The sequence below is a fragment of the Taudactylus pleione genome, unplaced genomic scaffold, assembly GCF_031769625.1.
Source record: "Taudactylus pleione unplaced genomic scaffold, aTauple2 ptg000730l, whole genome shotgun sequence".
Classification (NCBI taxonomy): domain Eukaryota; kingdom Metazoa; phylum Chordata; class Amphibia; order Anura; family Myobatrachidae; genus Taudactylus; species Taudactylus pleione.
Window position 1 is genome coordinate 122,244 of NW_028285132.1, and position 22,534 is coordinate 144,777.

At 44.1% G+C, this 22,534-nt stretch overlaps 1 pseudogene; it reads right to left on the bottom strand.

Annotated features, from left to right (window-relative positions):
* The window catches only part of LOC148477266 (uncharacterized), a 78,291-nt pseudogene extending 56,176 nt beyond the window's left edge, over positions 1 to 22,115 (bottom strand).
* Between the last annotated feature and the right edge of the window lie 419 nt (positions 22,116 to 22,534).

Below are 22,534 nucleotides of genomic sequence, written 5' to 3' on the forward strand. Positions count from 1 at the left end.
ACACACCATGGAAGGTGAACGCTGAGTGTTTATACACCAGTTACCCCATACACACCACGGAAGGTGAACGCTGAGTGTTTATACACCAGTTACCCCATACACACCACGGAAGGTGAACGCTGAGTGTTTATACACCAGTTACCCCATACACACCATGGAAGGTGAACGCTGAGTGTTTATACACCAGTTACCCCATACACACCATGGAAGGTGAACGCTGAGTGTTTATACACCAGTTACCCCATACACACCACGGAAGGTGAACGCTGAGTGTTTATACACCAGTTACCCCATACACACCATGGAAGGTGAACGCTGAGTGTTTATACACCAGTTACCCCATACACACCATGGAAGGTGAGGGCTGAGTGTTTTATACACCAGTTACCCCATACACACCATGGAAGGTGAGTGCCGAGTGTTTATACACCAGTTACCCCATACACACCATGGAAGGTGAGCGCTGAGTGTTTTATACACCAGTTACCCCTTATACCCCATGGAAGGTGAGTGCCGAGTGTTTTATACACCAGTTACCCCATACACACCATGGAAGGTGAGGGCTGAGTGTTTTATACACCAGTTACCCCATACACACCATGGAAGGTGAGTGCCGAGTGTTTATACACCAGTTACCCCATACACACCATGGAAGGTGAGCGCTGAGTGTTTTATACACCAGTTACCCCTTATACCCCATGGAAGGTGAGTGCCGAGTGTTTTATACACCAGTTACCCCATACACATCACGGAAGGTGAGCGCTGAGTGTTTTATACACCAGTTACCCCATACACACCATGGAAGGTGAGCGCTGAGTGTTCTTCTACTTTACTTTAACCATTTGTAAGGAAGGTTACCTCACTCACATAGCAGCTCCCTATGAGCACACTCAGCATCCACCTTAAGTGTTAAGACTGATGCATTTCACCTCCAGAGACTTTATCTGTCATTGCTGATCTGTGAAAGCTTTGTAGTGGAAGTGATCCAATTGCTACATGGCATTAATTGTTCCACACATGATGTAAGTGGACCTTTTATTATTTTTAAGGTACGATATATAAAACAATATCAACAGTAAATAAAAAATAATTGGTTGTGTAACACCGGTTGGGTACACAATGTGTGTGTTACATATATCTGTCTATAGATTAAACATCAAACAGACATAGTAAATAAAAAATAGCATTTATTAGTGATACTTGGCTTAGTTAATTAGTACATGACATTAGGATACAAATACTGGAGGTAGATGATTGGCTGAATTTCTCACGTGGAAACCCAGAGAAATAAAACTACAGATTACAATGTAGCAAGTATAAATATATTAGTACATACTGCACAATATTAAGTTTGAAAAAGATCTTTATAGCCTCATCCTCTAAGCTCAGAAAAGAGAAGAAATGAGAGAGAATAATTATTTACATACATAGAAATATACACAAATTTGGGACACCACCAGCAGCACCAGGGACACCCACACATAGGACAGTCCTCACAGTTGTTGTGTCCTGATGTTATTTCTTTTTCTAACAAATACTTCCCTGATATACTGTAACTGTTTCTATCCTCCCATTGCTGTGGGCACCTGGCCCCCCTGCAGCATATAATAGTTATTACATAGAGGGAAGGAGGTGGGCGGCAGGAACTTGTCGGTCAGGTTTCAGACCTTATGGTCTCTTATTAGATGACAGGACTGTTATCACTTTGGCTACTGTTCTTTGTGTCTTCCTACAAACTTTTATACCATTCAGGTGATCAGATTCCAAAAACTGCTATACACACTGCAGGGTAACTCTCCTTATTATCTTACAAAATAGATAAAAGCAAAAAAAGCACTATGAGGACAGTAATACAAGCTATGAACTTTCTGGATCATGAAACAGAAATGTCAAAGGCCATTGAAGTACCCAGGTCAGAAGATATACTAAATAGTTATATATTTTTTTTAAATACATTTTCACTTGTTAACACAGTTTCTTCAGTGAAAATAAGGAATGGTTTACCAAGATCTGATTTCTGTCTTTTCCAACAATCAGAACATGAGAATATCTAATCTGTGTGATGTACGTTATGTCTAACAAGATCTGATTTCCGTGTAAAACATTTCCCACACTCAGAGCATGGAAATGGCTTCTCACCTGTGTGACGTCTCTGATGTCTAACAAAATCCGATTTTTCTGTAAAACATTTCCCACACTCAGAGCATGAAAATGGTTTCTCACCTGTGTGATTTCTCTGATGTCTAACAAGATGTGATTTATAAGTAAACCATTTCCCACACTCAGAGCATGGAAATGGTTTCTCACCTGTGTGACTTCTCTGATGTGTAATAACTTCTGATTTATGTGCATAATATTTCCCACAGTATGCGCAGGAAAACATATTTTTACCTGTGTGAAATCTCTGATGTCTGACAAGATCTATTTTATATTTAAAACATTTCCCACACTCAGAACATGGAAATGGTTTCTCACCTGTGTGGCTTTTCTGATGTCTAACAAGATGTGTTTTATATGTAAAAAAAATCCCACACTCAGAGCATGGAAATGGCTTCACAACGGCCTTAGCTGACTGATGGGTAACAAGCTTTGTGTCCTGTGTAAAACTTTTGCCATGTATAGAACAGGGAGAGATTGCAGCTATGCTAAAAGCTGTACTATGTATAACAGTATCTGAGTTATCAGGGGAACATTGCTGAAGGTCAGAGGGATCAGATGACATATCCCCACTGTGAGGTACTGGATGTATAATTGGGGTAATAGGCTTTTCTCCTGGAGAATCCTGTGTGATGTTATCTTCTATTGTATAGGCTGTTGAGAAAATGTGACATTCTTCCGAGATATTCCTGCTGTTATCTCCATCTGCTGGGAATAAAATAACAAGTTTACTTTGATCAATAAAGATTATGCTGAAAAATCTCCAAATGTACTTGACATGGGTAAATTCAAAATGTTAGAAGATATAATTCATAACTCAGTTTCTGACATTAAGGTGTGTTATACATATAGCATAACTTACATGTTGTATATTTTAATAATTTGTGATGCTTTCAATATCAAGCACGTGGGGGGTGTGCAATAAGATTGTGGATGTGCAGAGCATAGATAGACAAAATCTGACTGGTTCTGAAGTGTAATCTCTGGTTAAAGCACAGAACTGTATATAAGCAGCACTGCACACCAAAGTAGTCAGCTTGTTCACTTCCATTACAAATTCCTTATGGAGATCAGCAGAGGCCACTGGAGAGCCATGATCTTCTACAACTACAAGAGTAGTCTGCAACAGCAGGAGAATTGTGACCGGTTACAAGTTGCTTTTGGGGAGAAAGCACCATCCTGGATCACTGTTTTAGTGGTTTGCAGAATTTCGGCATGGGAGATGGTCCCGAAAGACGAGAAGCGCTGCAGCCCACCTGTGTCTGCCATCACAGACGACAACATTGTTGCCATGAAGGCCATAGTTAAGGTGGATGCCAGGGTGACCATGGCCTAGTTAGAGAAGGAGATAGAGTATTGAGCAGATGGATCCTAATGAGATGCCTATGAAAAGCTTGGGGAAACAGAGTTCTAAGGCTGGGTACACACCTGCACAATATTGTCCCATTTTGGGCAGATTGGGATGACAAATCACGCATATCGTGCAGTGTGTATGCCTGATTTCCCATGGTTGCATGCGATATCGTGTGATTGGCTATGCTGCACGTCATTCATTAAATCTTTTAAGTGTGTGTCGGTCATTTAGGTGTGTACCCACCCTAACAGAGGCAGCTGGGACATTTTGAGGCAGTACTTCCAAGGAATCTCTGCACAGCAGGCATATCACAGTAAGAGACCAGCACTGGAGATACTGGCACGCTCTACATGGTAAAGTCAGCTGTTGACCAATACAAATTGTCAGCCGGCAGCCAGAAGTATGTGGAAAGGCCACCCTGCCTAATGAAAGAGGGGTGGCTGGATACACGGCAACAGCCTTCTCTCTAAAAGGGTTAGATTAGCCAGCAGATGTACCCAGGGTCTACCCTTGACCAAATGGGTAACACATTGAGGTCAGGCTTACCATCAGGCAGCCCAGAAGAGATGCAGCACATGGCACAGTCGTAATTATAAAATTTGCTGAAGACACCACGATAGTGGGTTTAATCAGTGATGGGGATGAGGAGAGTTACAGGACAGAAGTGGATCAACTCATTAAGGGTAATAATTTGCTGCTGAATAATAAAAGAAACCAAAGAGGTAGTGATAGATTTTAGAATAAGTAGGAAAAGTGCCCCCCGAGCCTTATTTTTAAATGGCTCAGAGGGTTAGTGGGATTACGTTTTTAGGAATCAACTTTTCTGATGACCTATTGTGGTCGTCACATATTTCATCAGTAGTTGGGAATGCTCTGCAACGCCTTTTCTTCCTAAGGAAATTTAGAGCAAGTGGTTTATCAAGCCCATTACTTGTACATTTTGATCGCTGTATAATTGAGTCTTCTAACGTACTCCATTACTATTGGTATGGCAACTCCAAATGTACGGACCGTGGTTCTTTAGCTAGGGTGGTCAAAGCAGCTGAAAGAACCATTAGCCAATCCCTGCCTAGATTAGAAGAAATTTATGCTAAAATGTGTGTTCCAAAAGCGATTGTTGCCGATTTTAGCCACCCATGTCATACTCTGTTCTCTTTATTGCCCTCTGGTAAGCAATTTAGGTGTATTGGGTGTCGAACTAGCAGACTCTGGAACAGTTTTTTTCCTTCTGCGATTCTTATCTTAAATTCTTAACTTTTATTGTATTTTAGGTATTTTTATCTGTGAGTTTCTTGCTTCACAATTTCGTGGATACATTTGTAATGTGGATGTGACAATAAATTATTGATACCTGGAAAGAAGGTCAAGTGATGATTGCTGGGAAAGCTCCTCTCAGGGACTGCGCACATGGACGGAAGTCTGAGATAAGTATCTGACAAGTCTCATCATTTCTATCCAGATATTTATTGTGTTCCCTCTGTATGTACGATGTGTAATTACTCAGTATAATATTCTGTTTTCTCTGTATGTACGATGTGTAATTACTCAGTATAATATTCTGTTTTCTCTGTATGTACGATGTGTAATTACTCAGTATAATATTCTGTTTTCTCTGTATGTACGATGTGTAATTACTCAGTATAATATTCTGTTTTCTCTGTATGTACGATGTGTAATTACTCAGTATAATATTGTGTTTTCTCTGTATGTACGATGTGTAATTACTCAGTATAATATTCTGTTTTCTCTGTATGTACGATGTGTAATTACTTTGTATAATATTGTCTGCGTTTTCTGAGTCTGATGATTCTTCGGAAGAATCCTTAACAGAAAAAGGAATAGGTGTTCAGGGTGTGGATGACTTGGTTAAAGCAGTGTGTCAGGTCTTTGACTTTTTGGATCTTGAAAATCAGGAGACACCATCTGATGATTTATTTAGAACCAAGATATTAAAGGAAAGATCAGTGTTGTTTCCTTCATCTTCACAATTGTCAGGACGAGCAGGTAGGAAAACTAGTGCCTAGGCTCCAGGATAGGTCAGCATGACAGGAAGGGCATACACCGTGAAGTGTCTGTTTTGAGTGCCAGTCTTCTATCATTCAGGAACTAGAAGATTCTCTTCAGACAGGAGACAGGTATAATAAAAAGCGGTTACATCCTCAGCCTTTCAGTTTCTCCACCAAAAAGGTACTTTTCAACAAGGATACTAAACGACAAACAGAAGTGTCTGGCCTTAGATCAATCAATAACGGTTCTTTTAGATTCAGGAGTGGTTGTCTCAGTACCAAAAAGTCAAAGAGAAATTAGATTTTATTCCAATCTGTTTTTAGTTCAAAAACCAGATATGAGTTTACAAACTAATTTTAAATTAAAAGGACTTAAACTACAGCAAGACAGATTCTGGATGGAATATGTTAGAACAGTCAAACAGAATCGACAGACTACTTTTTGCCATGTATAGACTTCAAGGATGCCTACTTCCTCATACCTATTTGGGAAAGCCATCAATGTATTTTTACGATTTTTGCTTGAGGGATTACATTTCCAATTCAGGGCTCTTCCTTTTGGATTAGCCACAGCCCCTCACATTTTTACAAAAGGCATGGTAAGCCTAGGTAACATCTGTTGGATTAACCATTGTTTTCAGTGATCGCGGTGAGTGGAAAAAATTGTGGGTCCCAGGGACCCCTCACTTTAAAAAATTGGGGTCCTACACCACTTTTTCAGGGTCCCGTTACATATTATGGGAGTTGAGGGCAGGCACCAGTTGGGACTGTGCTGGGGGGTATAAAGCAGTTGGGGTAGAGCTGAGGGTAAAGGTAGGGAGAAGTTGGGGTAGAGCTGCAGCTATAGGGGAGTAAGGGCAGGCAGGGCTGGGGGTAGGGAGGGGTAAGTGCAGACAGTTGATGCGACAGTGCTGGGGGGCATGGAGGGTACTAGGGGCAGGTTGTGTGAGGGGCAATGGTAGATAGCAGCTGACGCAGTACTTGGGGAGTACGGTGGGGGTTAGTGGCAAGCAGTACTTGGAGTAAGGAGGGGGTGAGTGTAGATAGCAGCTGGGGCAGTACTGCAGGCAAGGAGGTTAGGGACAGGCAGTGTTGGGTGTAGAGAGTGGCCAGGGTAAATAGCAACTAGGGCAGTACTGGGGGGGGGCAAGGAGGGGGTTAGGGGCAGAGCTGGGTCAGGATAGCAGCTGGGGCAGCACTGGGGGTAGAGAGGGGGCAAGTGTAGATAGTAGCAGGGGCAGTATGGGAGGCATATAGGGGAAAAGAGTTGTTAGCAGCTAGGGCAGTACTGGGGCAAGGAAGAGGTTAGGGGCAAGCAATACTGGGTGTAGGGAGTGGTAAGGGTAGATAACTAGGGCAGTACTGGGGGGCAAGGAGGGTGTTAAGGGCAGGCAATAGTTAGAATAGCAGCTGGGGCAGAACTGAGGGTATGGAGGGGGTAAAGATAGACTGCACATGGGGTAGTGTTTACCTCATTGCTTTTGCTGGGAGCCCCCAGCCAGGTCACTGTTACAGCTTCCTCCTGTCCCATGCAGTGTACACCTTCCCTGCCTCCTGTGTGCAGCGCGCTCAGCTTGCTGAAGGAGAGCAGGCTGCCGGAGGGTCCCGGTACCACTGACATTCTGCTGCCCGATGGACGCTGCGCATGCAAGCTGGTGGGAGACGCCGCGGGGGGAGATGCCGCGCATACAAGCTGGTGGGAGACGCCGCAGGGGGAGATGCCGCGCATACAAGCTGGTGGGATACACCGCACATACAGGCTGGGGGGAGACGCCGCGGAAGGAGATGCCGCGCATACAAGCTGGTGGGAGATGCCGCACATACAGGCTGGGGGGAGACGCCGCGGGGGGAGATGCCGCGCATATAGGCTGGGGGGAGACACCGCGCGCCCATTGGCTGGGGGAGATGCCGCGCGCCCATTGGCTGTGGGAAACGCCGCGCGCCCATTGGCTGGGGGAGACGCCATGCATCCATTGGCTGGGGGAGACGCTGCAGCGCAGCCATTGACTGGGGGAGACGTCGCAGCGCAGCCATTGGCTACAACAGCACAAACAGAGCCAGCGGGTCCTACAGGACCTGATCAGTTTTTAAATCTGGGTCCCCAGTTTGCTGTAGTGCGTAAAAACGCGCTATATCGCGTATTTTGCGAACCCTGGTTTTCTATTTAGATGATTTGCTTTTCAAAGCAAAGTCAATAGAGGCTCTTCAAGTAGATCTGATAAGGACAGTAAACGTCCTAGAGTTCCATGTCTGGGTTACCAACTACCAAAATTCCAAGATGCTTCCCAGTCAACGCAGGAAAGTTTTGAAGTGTTCAATACCCAACTAGCCAGGGTCTTTTTGCCAACAGAAAACCTATAATAACCAAGTCGTACAACATTACAGCAGTAGCATACATAAATCATCAGGGGAGCTGTAAAAAGGTCCCTGGCAATGAGAGAATCCTTTCAGATCCTATCTTCAGCGGAGATTCATGTTCCAGCGATATGTGCAGTATTATTTCAGGAATAGAGAGTTGGAAGATGGACTTTCAGAGTGGCCAGTTTATACTTCCAGGGGAATGGTCTCAGCATCCAGAAGCCTTTAACAGTCTGATAACTATATGGGGGTCAGCAAGAGATAGATCTAATGGTTTCTCAATTCAACAATAAAATGGCCAGGTGTTGTTGCAAGGTCAAGGATCAATCAGCCTTCCTAATAGATGCCATGGTGGTCCCTTGGAGTTTTCATCTAACGTACATTTTCCCACAAATAAATTTGAGAAAGTTGGCTCTGATTCCAAAAGTAAAGACTTTCTAGCAGGGTGTATAACATATACAGCCGCCATATATGCATCCAGAGCCTTGGAATATAAAGCTGGCGCTGTCAGCGCTTCAGTTACCACCCTTGGCAGTAGGTGGACATGAAGTGGGTAACTTTTAGTTATATAATCATCTAGAAGAGTTTCTCCTGATGATAGAACTAAAAGAAAACATAACTTCCAAGATACTCACTTCAGGGTTAGGGAAGAATACCTCCCGGAACAGCCACTCCATCAAATGTCTGCACTGAAACTACTCGTCACATGACTGCCCGGACCCGGAAGACTTCTCTGGATACGCCGCTGCTGCCGGGAGCCGGTAAGTCACAACCAGGGACATTTCACATTCTATCACGTCAACATTTCTCAGTTTCCACATAATGAATATCAACCTTATATACCACACCGGTCTCCAATCATGTTACCAGCTCTCTTCACGTGTAAACTAAACCCGGCTCCACTAGTACAATATTATGCATGTCCAGCCTCAGTGTAAAATCCAATTATTTTACAAGGGCAAAACAGAAAAATGCCATATAATAAAAACAGTGCTCTATAGAAGCGCTAGGCAGCCAGCGTAAGTCAGGGGGATTACTGTACAAACATCCCGACTGATTCACAAGTAAAATTTGAGTAGTAGCCTGGATTAGTTACAGCTAAAACTATGAAAGCATCTGTATGCTCTGTGTATTCTATTACCTTCACCTGGTAGTACTGTCATTTTAAGGACATTTGATTTGATTCAATAAACATCTGTTTTCATCCAAGATGCCGGCATCTGCTCTATATCCTGTGACCACCCCATAAAGTGCCTGAGCAAAGAGAATGTCTGGCTTTTTTCCTGTAATAAGTGTTTATTACTCACCTGTGCTGATATCTGTACGGATTTCCTCCTCTCTACACTGCTCATCACCCCTCACATATGTATCTTCTTCTGCCTCTATATCGTCTGCCTTCATATCAGTCACATACGTTTCTTCTTCTCCGTCTTTCTCTTCTGTCTTATTATCAGTCACATACGTCTCTTCTTCTCCCTCTGTATCTTCTGTCTTATTATCAGTCACACAAGTCTCTTCTACTGCCTCCATATCTTCTGTGCTATTCTCAGTCACATATGTATCTTCTTCTGCCTCTATATCTTCTGCCTTCATATCAGTCAGATATGTCACTTCTTCTCCCTCTGAATCTTCTGCCTTATCATTAGTCACATACGTCTCTTCTTCTCCCTCTAGATCTTCTGTGCTATTTTCAGTCACATATGTCTCTTCTTCTCCCTGTATGTCTTCTGTGCTATTATCAGTCACATACATCTCTTCTTCTCCCACTATATCTTCTGCCTTCATATCAGTCACATATGTCTCTTCTTCTCCCTCTATACCTTTTGCCTTATCAGTCACATATGTCTCTTCTTCTCCCTCTATATCTTCTGTGCTATTATCAGTCACATATGTCTCTTCTTCTCCCTCTATATCTTCTGCCTTCATATCAGTCACATATGTCACTTCTTCTCCCTCTATATCTTCTGCCTTATTATCAGTCACATACATCTCTTCTTCTCCCACTATATCTTCTGCCTTCATATCAGTGACATATGTCACTTCTTCTCCCTCTGTATCTTTTGCCTTCATATCAGTCACATACGTCTCTTCTTCTCCCTCTATATCTTCTGTGCTATTATCAGTCACATATGTATCTTCTTCTGCCTCTATATCTTCTGCCTTCATATCAGTAACATACGTCTCTTCTCCCGCTTTATCTTCTGCCATAATATCAGTCACATACGTCTGTTCTTCTACCTCTGTATCTTCTGCCTTCATATCAGTCACATACATCTCATCTTGTCCCTCTATATCTTCTGCCTTCATATCAGTCACATACGTCTCTCCTCCCTCTATATCTTCTGCCTTGTCAGTCACATATGTCTCTTCTTCCTCTGTCTCTTCTATTTTAATATTAGCCAAATCGTCAACCTAACAAAACAATAAAATAACACTTTAATATTGTCTGATGTCATTACTCGAGACTAAACTCCAGTGCATTAGACTTATAAAGGTTTATTTATGAAGTGATAGGTTGCAAAACCCAGAGCTTCTGATCCTGTTTATGCCCAATATTTAAAAAAGCTAATAAAAGCATTGTCTTATTACATATCGGGCATAAATACATCCACTTTACATATCATACAATGAACAGTCACTTTGGTATATTATTGAGACCATAAATCACATCTAACTGTGGGAATCTGTGAACCTCCTCTGTACAAACCTGGGAATAAAGAGGACGGGGACATCTCTCTGGGGCATTTTTGTTACTGGGTCCATCTGTAGGAGACACAAAATTACTGAGTTCATTATATATATGTGTTTATCAGATGATGTGTGTATTTAGGGGGCCCCTATACCTGCTCTCCCCTGTACAATAAATGACAGTCTCGTCTTACCCAGTGATGTGAAAGGCCGGCGATTCTCCATCATCACGTCCTTGTACAGACCCTTGTGTCCCTCTATATACTCCCCCTCCTGCATTAAGACATAGACAATGACATTCTGACACCTTATGGGAACCTGACACACACAATGATACAGTCATCACCCAGACACATCCCCTGGTGTTACTGTATAATGTCCCATTCCCAGCAGTCACCTCTCCAGTCATCACCCAGACACATCCCCTGGTGTTACTGTATAATGTCCCATTCCCAGCAGTCACCTCTCCAGTCATCACCCAGACACATCCCCTGGTGTTACTATATAATGTCCCAGAAGTCACCTCTCTAGTCAGCAGCTGAATGATCTTGTTGGTGAGTTCGATGATCTTCTTGTCATTGTCTATCTTGTGTATCAGTGAGAGAGGTGGAGGCACCGTGATGGGGCTCTGGGCCCTGCTCTGTTCTCCTGACACACGGGGATGACTGCCAGACGTCTCACAGTCATCAGATGTCTTCTTCATTACTATGTAATCCTGTGTATTCAAAAAGATACTTTGAGTGCAGATCCTCTTCACCACCCCAGTCATGTCCATGTATTATTACTATAGATAAGTGATGTCACTGTGACAACCCCTGTCAGTTGTGGTAACCCTTAAATGTCATAATTTTAATTGAATATAAATAAAGATTAATATGTTTTAACTAAGGAATGATTAATGTGGACTGACATAATGGTGCACCGTAGTAAAAGACTCTACTTTTCTCTTTGTTTTTTAAAAAAAGTCACTGTGACACTCCCAGATAATCCTCACCTTCCAATTCATGTCCCTGTATTATTACTGTAGCTATAAGTGATGTCACTGTGACACTCCCTGACCCTCTCACCTCCCCAGTCATGTCCCTGTATTATTACTATAGATATAAGTGATGTCACTGTGACACTCCCAGATCCCCTCACCTCCCCAGTCATGTCCCTGTATTATTACTATAGATATAAGTGATGTCACTGGGATACTCCCAGATCCCCTCACCTCCCCAGTCATGTCCCTGTATTATTACTATAGATATAAGTGATGTCACTGTGACACTCCCAGATCCCCTCACCTCCCCAGTCATGTCCCTGTATTATTACTATAGATATAAGTGATGTCACTGTGACACTCCCAGATCCCCTCACCTCCCCAGTCATGTCCCTGTATTATTACTATAGATATAAGTGATGTCACTGTGACACTCCCAGATCCCCTCACCTCCCCAATCAGCAGGTAGATGATCTCCAGGGTGAGATTTAGTATCCTCTCAGTCATGTGATTCCTGTTCATGTCCATCCTCAGTGATCAGTGATTTATAGAGGACACGTCTCACACTCACGTGACGTCTAGTAACAAGGATCTGACTCCTCACTGTACAGAAATCTAGAAATAAATATAATTATTAGAAGCTATTTCTTACCAGTTATTTATATAGTGCGCACATATTACTCAGCGCTTTACAGGGAATATTTAGTCACTGACATCTCTCTCTGCCCCAGTGGAGCTTACAATCGACATTTCCTACCACATGGACAGCCCACACACATACACACTAGGGGTATTTATGAAAGAACAATGTAAAAAAAAAGGTGTGAGGTCTAGGCCAACCACAAGAGACTCTATAAAGAGAGCACTCAAAATAGCAAGTTATCACCCATTATTATCTGACTAAAATTTAACCTTTAATTGGATTGTTAGAAACAAAGTAAAATTGAACTCACACTTACATATAACAGATATAGACAAGTTGACAAAACTACAGTATATTGTAATCACTGTAGTTATTGGTCATTTAAAGGTGAAGTATTACAAAAATTAAATAGATACATCACTAACATAAATGTTAAAAGGTCTTAATGTAAAAAACACCAGGTACAGAATAATAAATAAAAAGTTGCTCCCTATGTAGGACATGAGATGATCACCATCAATGATAGATCTACAACAAAAACCCCTAAAGTAAAGAAATAAAAGTTGGGTGTATCCAGTTATGCAGCTGGGCTCTGCTGTTCCCCCTCATACAATGTAGAGGAGAGGGAATGAGAGATCTGCTAGCGCAATCACCCCTTGAAAAGAAGTCAACAGTGATCCACTTCATCAACCCCAATCTCTGCTGTTGGTTGTCTTGCCACAAGTATTGGACAATCAATGAGAGGATTCTTAGGTTGGTATGAGAATCACTGGGAAATACAAGTATTGAAACAATCAAATCTCAAAGGTGTATAGAGAAGTCTGGGATAAAGATTCTGATCTCATTCCCTCTCCTCTACATTGTATGAGGGGGAACAGCAGAGCCTAGCTGCATAACTAGATACACCCAACTTTTATTTCTTTACTTTAGGGGTTTTTGTTGTAGATCTATCATTGACGGTGATCACCTCATGTCCTACATAGGGAACAAATTTTGTTTTATTATTCTGTACCTGGTGTTTTTTACATTAAGACCTTTTAACATTTATGTTAGTGATGTATCTATGTAATTTTTGTAATACTTCACCTTTAAATGACCAATAACTACAGTGATTACAATATACTGTAGTTTTGTCAACTTGTCTATATCTGTTATATGCAAGTGTGAGTTCAATTCTACTTTGTTTCTAACAATCCAATTAAAGGTTAAACTTTAGTCAGATAATAATGGGTGATAACTTGCTATTTTGCGTGCTCTCTCTATAGAGTCTTTTGTGGCTGGCCCAGACCTCCCACATTTTATTTTACATTGTTCTAATTACTCTGAGAAGCACCTCCACAATTCTACACATACCCTGAGGGGAATAATTGATTATAGAGTGGATACAATAGCAATTATTTTTATCCCATATAATTAATTACTTTATTATACGGTGAATTGAAACCTGTGCGGTGACATTTCCCATTTCCCTTCCCTTTAATATGTATTTATGACAGAAGCCAACTAACCTACCAGTGTAAGAAACCAATGTAAACACGGGTAGAACATACAAAATCCAGACAGACAGGACCTTGGGCAGGAATTAAATCCATGACCCCAGTGCGGAGTAGAAATGCTGTCCACTATGCTATCATGTTGTCCATAAAAACATAAGATTACACTGAGTGACCACTAAATCCCCTCAATCCCAGAGCCATAGAGTCTTGGTCATTGTTTCTCAGAAGTTCACTGACCCAGCTTCTCAGGTGCCCTCCCTCTATTAGTGACTTGGTAACCATGGTTGGCTTGAGCCTTCCTAGGTGAGAGGGTTAATAGCTCCCTCCCTAGTTATGATGATGTTATCAACAGTGTTCCAGTATTGGGGGCAGACTAATGGGTGACTTGTTATTGTGGACCCCTCGTATGCAGATTCCCTCCCTCAGAGTGGGTTTGTTCTGCAGGGGTCCCTTCAAAATGTTGCTGTGGGGACAAAGTTCTAGGTCCACCTATGGTACTGAGACATCTATTCCAGGAGCTGGAAGAGATGGAATTAGTAACCTAACACCTGTTCTGGCAAATAGATATAGCTACTACTCCAACACCTATTCCAGCAGCTGCAATAAAGGGCGTGAGTATTTAGATCCCTATTTTGACACCCAAAATGGATGGCTAAGGTACTGGGAGACCCAATGGGACAGCTGGAAGAGATGGTTCTCATAGCCCTATTCTGGCACTTGAAACAGCTGGCTAACGTACGCACAGCTCCATCTACCACCTGACACAGTTGGTTAAGGTTATCAGAGCTCTATTCCGGCACAAAGAACAGCAGAAGTACTCACTGCTCCATCTAGGCTCCCGAACAGGTAGCTTACACACTCAGAGCTCTTTACCGGCACCAGGAATGGCTGGCTAACATACTAAAGTGAAACCTGAAACAGATGGCTAACGTACACAGAGCTGCATTCTGGAACTCAGCTAAGCTGGCTAACGTACTCCGAGCTCCATCCGCCATCTGTAACATTTGGTAAAGATGGTCAGAGGTCTATTTCGGCACTTAGGACGGATGCTAATGCACTCAAAACTGTATTTTGGCACCAAGTCCCAAACGTACTTTATCTCCATACCAGCACCCAGAACAGATGGCTAATATACTCAGAGCTCCATCCCAGCACCCGGAAAAGCAGGTAAAAGTACTGTAGCTCCATACCGTCACCTGGAATAGCAGGCTAGTGTACTCAGAAACAGATGACTCGTGTACTATACCGTCACTTAGTCACCCTGGCGGGACACCGTTATACATTACACTCCTGCACATGACACAGATGTACTAGTGTACTATACCATCACTTAGTCACACTGGCAGGACACCGTTATACATTACATTCCTGCACATGACACAGATGACTAGTGTACTATACCGTCACTTAGTCACACTGGCAGGACACCGTTATACATTACATTCCTGCACATCACACAGATGACTAGTGTACTATACCGTCACTTAGTCACACTGGCAGGACACCGTTATATATTACATTCCTGCACATGATACAGATGACTAGTGTACTATACCGTCACTTAGTCACACTGGCAGGACACCGTTATACATTACATTCCTGCACATGACACAGATGTACTAGTGTACTATACCGTCACTTAGTCACACTGGCAGGATACCGTATACATTACATTCCTGCACATCGCACAGATGACTAGTGTACTATACCGTCACTTAGTCACACTGGCAGGACACCGTTATACATTACATTCCTGCACATCACACAGATGACTAGTGTACTATACCGTCACTTAGTCACACTGGCAGGATACCGTATACATTACATTCCTGCACATCGCACAGATGACTAGTGTACTATACCGTCACGTAGTCACACCGGCAGGACACCGTTATATATTACATTCCTGCACATGACACAGATGACTAGTGTACTATACCGTCACTTAGTCACACTGGCAGGACACCGTTATACATTACATTCCTGCACATCACACAGATGACTAGTGTACTATACCGTCACTTAGTCATACTGGCAGGACACCGTTGTACATTACATTCCTGCACATCACACAGATGACTAGTGTACTATACCGTCACTTAGTCACACTGGCAGGACACCGTTATACATTACATTCCTGCACATCACACAGATATACTAGTGTACTATACCGTCACTTAGTCACACTGGCAGGACACCGTTATATATTACATTCCTGCACATGACACAGATGACTAGTGTACTAAACCGTCACTTAGTCACACTGGCAGGACACCGTTATACATTACATTCCTGCACATCACACAGATGTACTAGTGTACTATACCGTCACTTAGTCACACTGGCGGGACACCGTTATACATTACATTCCTGCACATGACACAGAGGACTAGTGTACTATACCGTCACTTAGTCACACTGGCAGGACACCGTTATACATTACATTCCTGCACATCACACAGATATACTAGTGTACTATACCGTCACTTAGTCACACTGGCAGGACACCGTTATACATTACATTCCTGCACATGGCACAGATGACTAGTGTACTATACCGTCACTTAGTCACACTGGCAGGACACCGTTATACATTACATTCCTGCACATCACACAGATGACTAGTGTACTATACCGTCACTTAGTCACACTGGCAGGACACCGTTATACATTACATTCCTGCACATCACACAGATGACTAGTGTACTATACCGTCATTTAGTCACACTGGCAGGACACCGTTATATATTACATTCCTGCACATGACACAGATGACTAGTGTACTATACCGTCACTTAGTCACACTGGCAGGACAACGTTATACATTACATTCCTGCACATGACACAGATGACTAGTGTACTATACCGTCACTTAGTCACACTGGCAGGACAACGTTATACATTACATTCCTGCACATGACACAGATGTACTAGTGTACTATACCGTCACTTAGTCACACTGGCAGGACACAATTATACATTACATTCCTGCACATGACACAGATGACTAGTGTACTATACCGTCACTTAGTCACACTGGCAGGACACCGTTATACATTACATTCCTGCACATCACACAGATGACTAGTGTACTATACCGTCACTTAGTCACACTGGCAGGACACCGTTATATATTACATTCCTGCACATGACACAGATGACTAGTGTACTATACCGTCACTTAGTCACACTGGCAGGACACCGTTATATATTACATTCCTGCACATGACACAGATGTACTAGTGTACTATACCGTCACTTAGTCACACTGGCAGGACACCGTTATACATTACATTCCTGCACATGACACAGATGACTAGTGTACTATACCGTCACTTAGTCACACTGGCAGGACACCGTTATATATTACATTCCTGCACATGACACAGATGACTAGTGTACTATACCGTCACTTAGTCACACTGGCAGGACACCGTTATATATTACATTCCTGCACATGACACAGATGACTAGTGTACTATACCGTCACTTAGTCACACTGGCAGGACACCGTTATACATTACATTCCTGCACATGACACAGATGTACTAGTGTACTATACCGTCACTTAGTCACACTGGCAGGACAACGTTATACATTACATTCCTGCACAAGACACAGATGTACTAGTGTACTATACCGTCACTTAGTCACACTGGCAGGACACCGTTATATATTACATTACTGCACATGACACAGATGACTAGTGTACTATACCGTCACTTAGTCACACTGGCTGGACGCCGTTATACATTACATTCCTGCACATCGCACAGATGTACTAGTGTACTATACCGTCACTTAGTCACACTGGCAGGACGCCGTTATACATTACATTCCTGCACATGACACAGATGTACTAGTGTACTATACCGTCACTTAGTCACACTGGCAGGACACCGTTATACATTACATTCCTGCACATCACACAGATGACTAGTGTACTATACCGTCACTTAGTCACACTGACAGGACACCGTTATACATTACATTCCTGCACATCGCACAGATGTACTAGTGTACTATACCGTCACTTAGTCACACTGGCAGGACACCGTTATACATTACATTCCTGCACATCACACAGATGACTAGTGTACTATACCGTCACTTAGTCACACTGGCAGGACACCGTTATATATTACATTCCTGCACATGACACAGATGACTAGTGTACTATACCGTCACTTAGTCACACTGGCAGGACCGTTATATATTACATTCCTGCACATTACACAGATGTACTAGTGTACTATACCGTCACTTAGTCACACTGGCAGGACACAGTTATACATTACATTCCTGCACATGACACAGATGACTAGTGTACTATACCGTCACTTAGTCACACTGGCAGGACGCCGTTATACATTACATTCCTGCACATGACACAGATGTACTAGTGTACTATACCGTCACTTAGTCACACTGGCAGGACACCGTTATATATTACATTCCTGCACATGACACAGATGTACTAGTGTACTATACCGTCACTTAGTCACACTGGCAGGACACCGTTATACATTACATTCCTGCCAGTATGTATATATTTTATGTTTATATACATTTAGCACATTGATGTAGTGATTCTATCAGGATGAACCATCCGTTTGTCATACATTGTAGGTTCACAGAATTATACAATTAATTCACAAGTCCTTGAGAGTGAGATTAATTGCTTGTGAGATAACGGTCAGTTTATACAAGGCCGAGAAACGCGTTAGATACTCTCACCACGACCTATTTCTACTTGTTGGGATACTTGTTTTTGACACCGGATTACCGTTTTTTTAACCGTGCTTTCAGCGCTACATGGCGAATCCAGCAGCTCTCTAGCATCTTCTATCACTAATATCCACTGTCACATACAGCACCGGACAGAGCGGAGTCACAGCCTGCAATACTATTCACTTTACCCGGCCGGGATCAGTTGTGGAGCAGACATCGGGTGCTCCTTCCCCTGACTATTACAGGATTGGAGTCACAGGAGGTTACCGGGCCTGGATCAGTTGTGGAGCAGACAGCGGGTGCTCCTTCCCCTGACTGTTACAGGATTGGAGTCACAGGAGGTTACCCGGCCGGGATCAGTTGTGGAGCAGACAGCGGGTGCTCCATCCCCTGACTATTACAGGATTGGAGTCACAGGAGGTCACCCGGCCGGGATCAGTTGTGGAGCAGACAGCGGGTGCTCCTTCCCTATTACAGGATTGGAGTCACAGGAGGTTACCCGGCCGGGATCAGTTATGGAGCAGACAGCGGGTGCTCCTTCCCCTGACTATTACAGAATTGGAGTCACAGGAGGTTACCCGGCCGGGATCAGTTGTGGACCAGACAGCGGGTGCTCCTTCCCCTGACTATTACAGGATTGGAGTCACAGGAGGTTACCCGGCCGGGATCAGGTGAGGAGCAGACAGCGGGTGCTCCTTCCCCTGACTGTTACAGGATTGGAGTCACAGGAGGTTACCCGGCCGGGATCAGTTGTGGAGCAGACAGCGGGTGCTCCATCCCCTGACTATTACAGGATTGGAGTCACAGGAGGTCACCCGGCCGGGATCAGTTGTGGAGCAGACAGCGGGTGCTCCTTCCCTGACTATTACAGGATTGGAGTCACAGGAGGTTACCCGGCCGGGATCAGTTATGGAGCAGACAGCGGGTGCTCCTTCCCCTGACTATTACAGAATTGGAGTCACAGGAGGTTACCCGGCCGGGATCAGTTGTGGACCAGACAGCGGGTGCTCCTTCCCCTGACTATTACAGGATTGGAGTCACAGGAGGTTACCCGGCCAGGATCAGGTGTGGAGCAGACAGCGGGTGCTCCTTCCCCTGACTATTACAGGATTGGAGTCACAGGAGGTCACCCGGCCGGGATCAGTTGTGGAGCAGACAGCGGGTGCTCCTTCCCCTATTACAGGATTGGAGTCACAGGAGGTTACCCGGCCGGGATCAGTTGTGGAGCAACCAGCGGGTGCTCCTTCCCCTGACTATTACAGGATTGGAGTCACAGGAGGTTACCCGGCCGGGATCAGTTGTGGAGCAGACAGCGGGTGCTCCTTCCCCTGACTATTACAGGATTGGAGTCACAGGAGGTTACCCTGCCGGGATCAGGTGTGGAGCAGACAGCGGGTGCTCCTTCCCCTGACTATTACAGGATTGGAGTCACAGGAGGTTACCCGGCCGGGATCAGTTGTGCAGACAGCGGGTGCTCCTTCCCCTGACTATTACAGGATTGGAGTCACAGGAGGTCACCCGGCCGGGATCAGTTGTGGAGCAGACAGCGGGTGCTCCTTCCCCTGACTATTACAGGATTGGAGTCACAGGAGGTCATCCGGCCGGGATCAGTTGTGGAGCAGACAGCGGGTGCTCCTTCCCCTGACTATTACAGGTTTGGAGTCACAGGAGGTCACCCGGCCGGGATCAGTTGTGGAGCAGACAGCGGGTGCTCCTTCCCCTGACTATTACAGGATTGGGGTCACAGGAGGTCACCCGGCCGGGATCAGTTGTGGAGCAGACAGCGGGTGCTCCTTCCCCTGACTATTACAGGATTGGAGTCACAGGAGGTCACCCAGCCGGGATCAGTTGTGGAGCAGACAGCGGGTGCTCCTTCCCCTGACTATTACAGAATTGGAGTCACAGGAGGTTACCCGGCCGGGATCAGTTGTGGAGCAGACAGCGGGTGCTCCTTCCCCTGACTATTACAGGATTGGAGTCACAGGAGGTTACCCGGCCGGGATCTGGTGTGGAGCAGACAGCGGGTGCTCCTTCCCCTGACTATTACAGGATTGGAGTCACAGGAGGTTACCCGGCCGGGATCAGTTGTGGAGCAGACAGCGGGTGCTCCTTCCCCTGACTATTACAGGATTGGAGTCACAGGAGGTTACCGGCCGGGATCAGTTGTGGAGCAGACAGCGGGTGCTCCTTCCCCTGACTATTACAGGATTGGAGTCACAGGAGGTTACCGGGTAAGAACCTCTAACCACAAATAAGACTTATTACCCGCTTTATATAAAGTTTATTCAACCTTTCATCCTGCATACAAATATACGGGTCATCCATTATCCCGGGAAACATTATCCAACATACTTATTATCCGGATTTCTGTTACAATAACTGGACGTGTAACATATATATTTATCCTCCACCAGGAGTTACAGGATTTCTTCTTCCTTGATCTGCAACAATTGTTTCTTTTTTACTTTGAAATTGTTTTTATGTTTGTATTTAATATGATAAATGCTACTACTTAGTGACACAAGCAGAATTTTATTGGTCAATATTTTAGAATATTTTATTAAAGATCCAGAGTTAATAATCTCTTAGAATTTGGATTTGTGATCTTTGTTAGATGTCTTGTATGATACTAAAACAAATTATCAGCGCTCCCGATTTCCTTCTCTTTATATTAACAAGGTCTGCGCCACCTGTATTATAGTAACAATGGAGTTTGCACCACCTGTATTATAGTAACAACTGGGGCTGTTCCACCTGTATTATAGTAACAACAGAGTCTGCACCACCTGTATTGTAGCAACAACCGGGTCTGCATAACCTGTTATAGTAACAGCAGGGTCTACTCCACCTGTATTATAGTAACAATGGAGTTTGCACCACCTGTATTATAGTAACAACTGGGGCTGTTCCACCTGTATTATATTAACAACAGAGTCTGCACCACCTGTATTGTAGCAACAACTGGGTCTGCATAACCTGTTATAGTAACAGCAGGGTCTACTCCACCTGTATTATAGTAACAATGGAGTCTGCACCACCTGTATTATAGTAACAACTGAGTCTGCTAAACCTGTATTATAGTAACAATAGAGTCTGCACCACCTGTATTATAGTAACAACAGAGTCTATAGTACCAACGGAGACCGTGCCACCTGTATTATAGTAACAACTGGGTCTGCTCCACCTGTATTATAGTAACAACTGAGTCTGCACCACCTGCATTATAGTAACATCAGGGTCTGCGCCACCTGTGTTATAGTAACAATGGAGTTTGCACCACCTGTTATAGTAACAATGGAGTCTGCACCACCTGTGCTATAGTAACAGCAGGGTCTGCGCCACCTGCATTAGAAAATTAGGACACTAGAGTGTATCCTACCTGCACAGTGACAATGCAACACCACAGTCTGCTCCAGCTGTACTACAGCAATGAAACAGTGTCTGGTCTCCTTGTAGTACAGCAAAGTGACACCAATGTCTGCTCAGCCTACAGAATAATAATAATAATAATAATAGTAATAATAATAATATAATTACCTGCTGTCAGACACAACACTGGCTGCTCCCTGTCCCTGCTGCTTCCTGTGGGAATGATAGGAGGAGGGAGACCTCAGACCAGGAGAAAATGGCCGCCGCTCCTAATGTAACCTCAGGGCCAGGGAACATGATATTGCAGCTGGACTGGTATACAGGAAAATGGCCGCCGCCCTCCCGCACTGAGGACATGTATTATAGAGAAGACTGTCATTCTAGAGAGGATTACCGGGCTGATTAACACGGCTCCGCCCACCCGCCGTCTCTATGGCTGCAGTCTTCCACTCCTCCCTGATAATGAGGTGAGTGACGTTTCGAGGAGCCAATCAGATTGTTAAAATTACAAAGCAGAGATAAAGCCTAATACAGATTAACAACAAGTGACGACAGGAAGTGGGCGGAGTTACATAGAGCGCGGGGAAGGCGACGTCTCTGTGTCCAGCAGCAGCAGGTAATGTGTCCTATTATACAGAGGGAGTGGTCTGTGGTGCCCTACTATACAGGGGGAGCAGCCTTTGGTGTCCTGCTATACAGGGGGAGCAGCCTGTGGTGTCCTACAGGGGAGCTGCCTGTGGTGTCCTACTA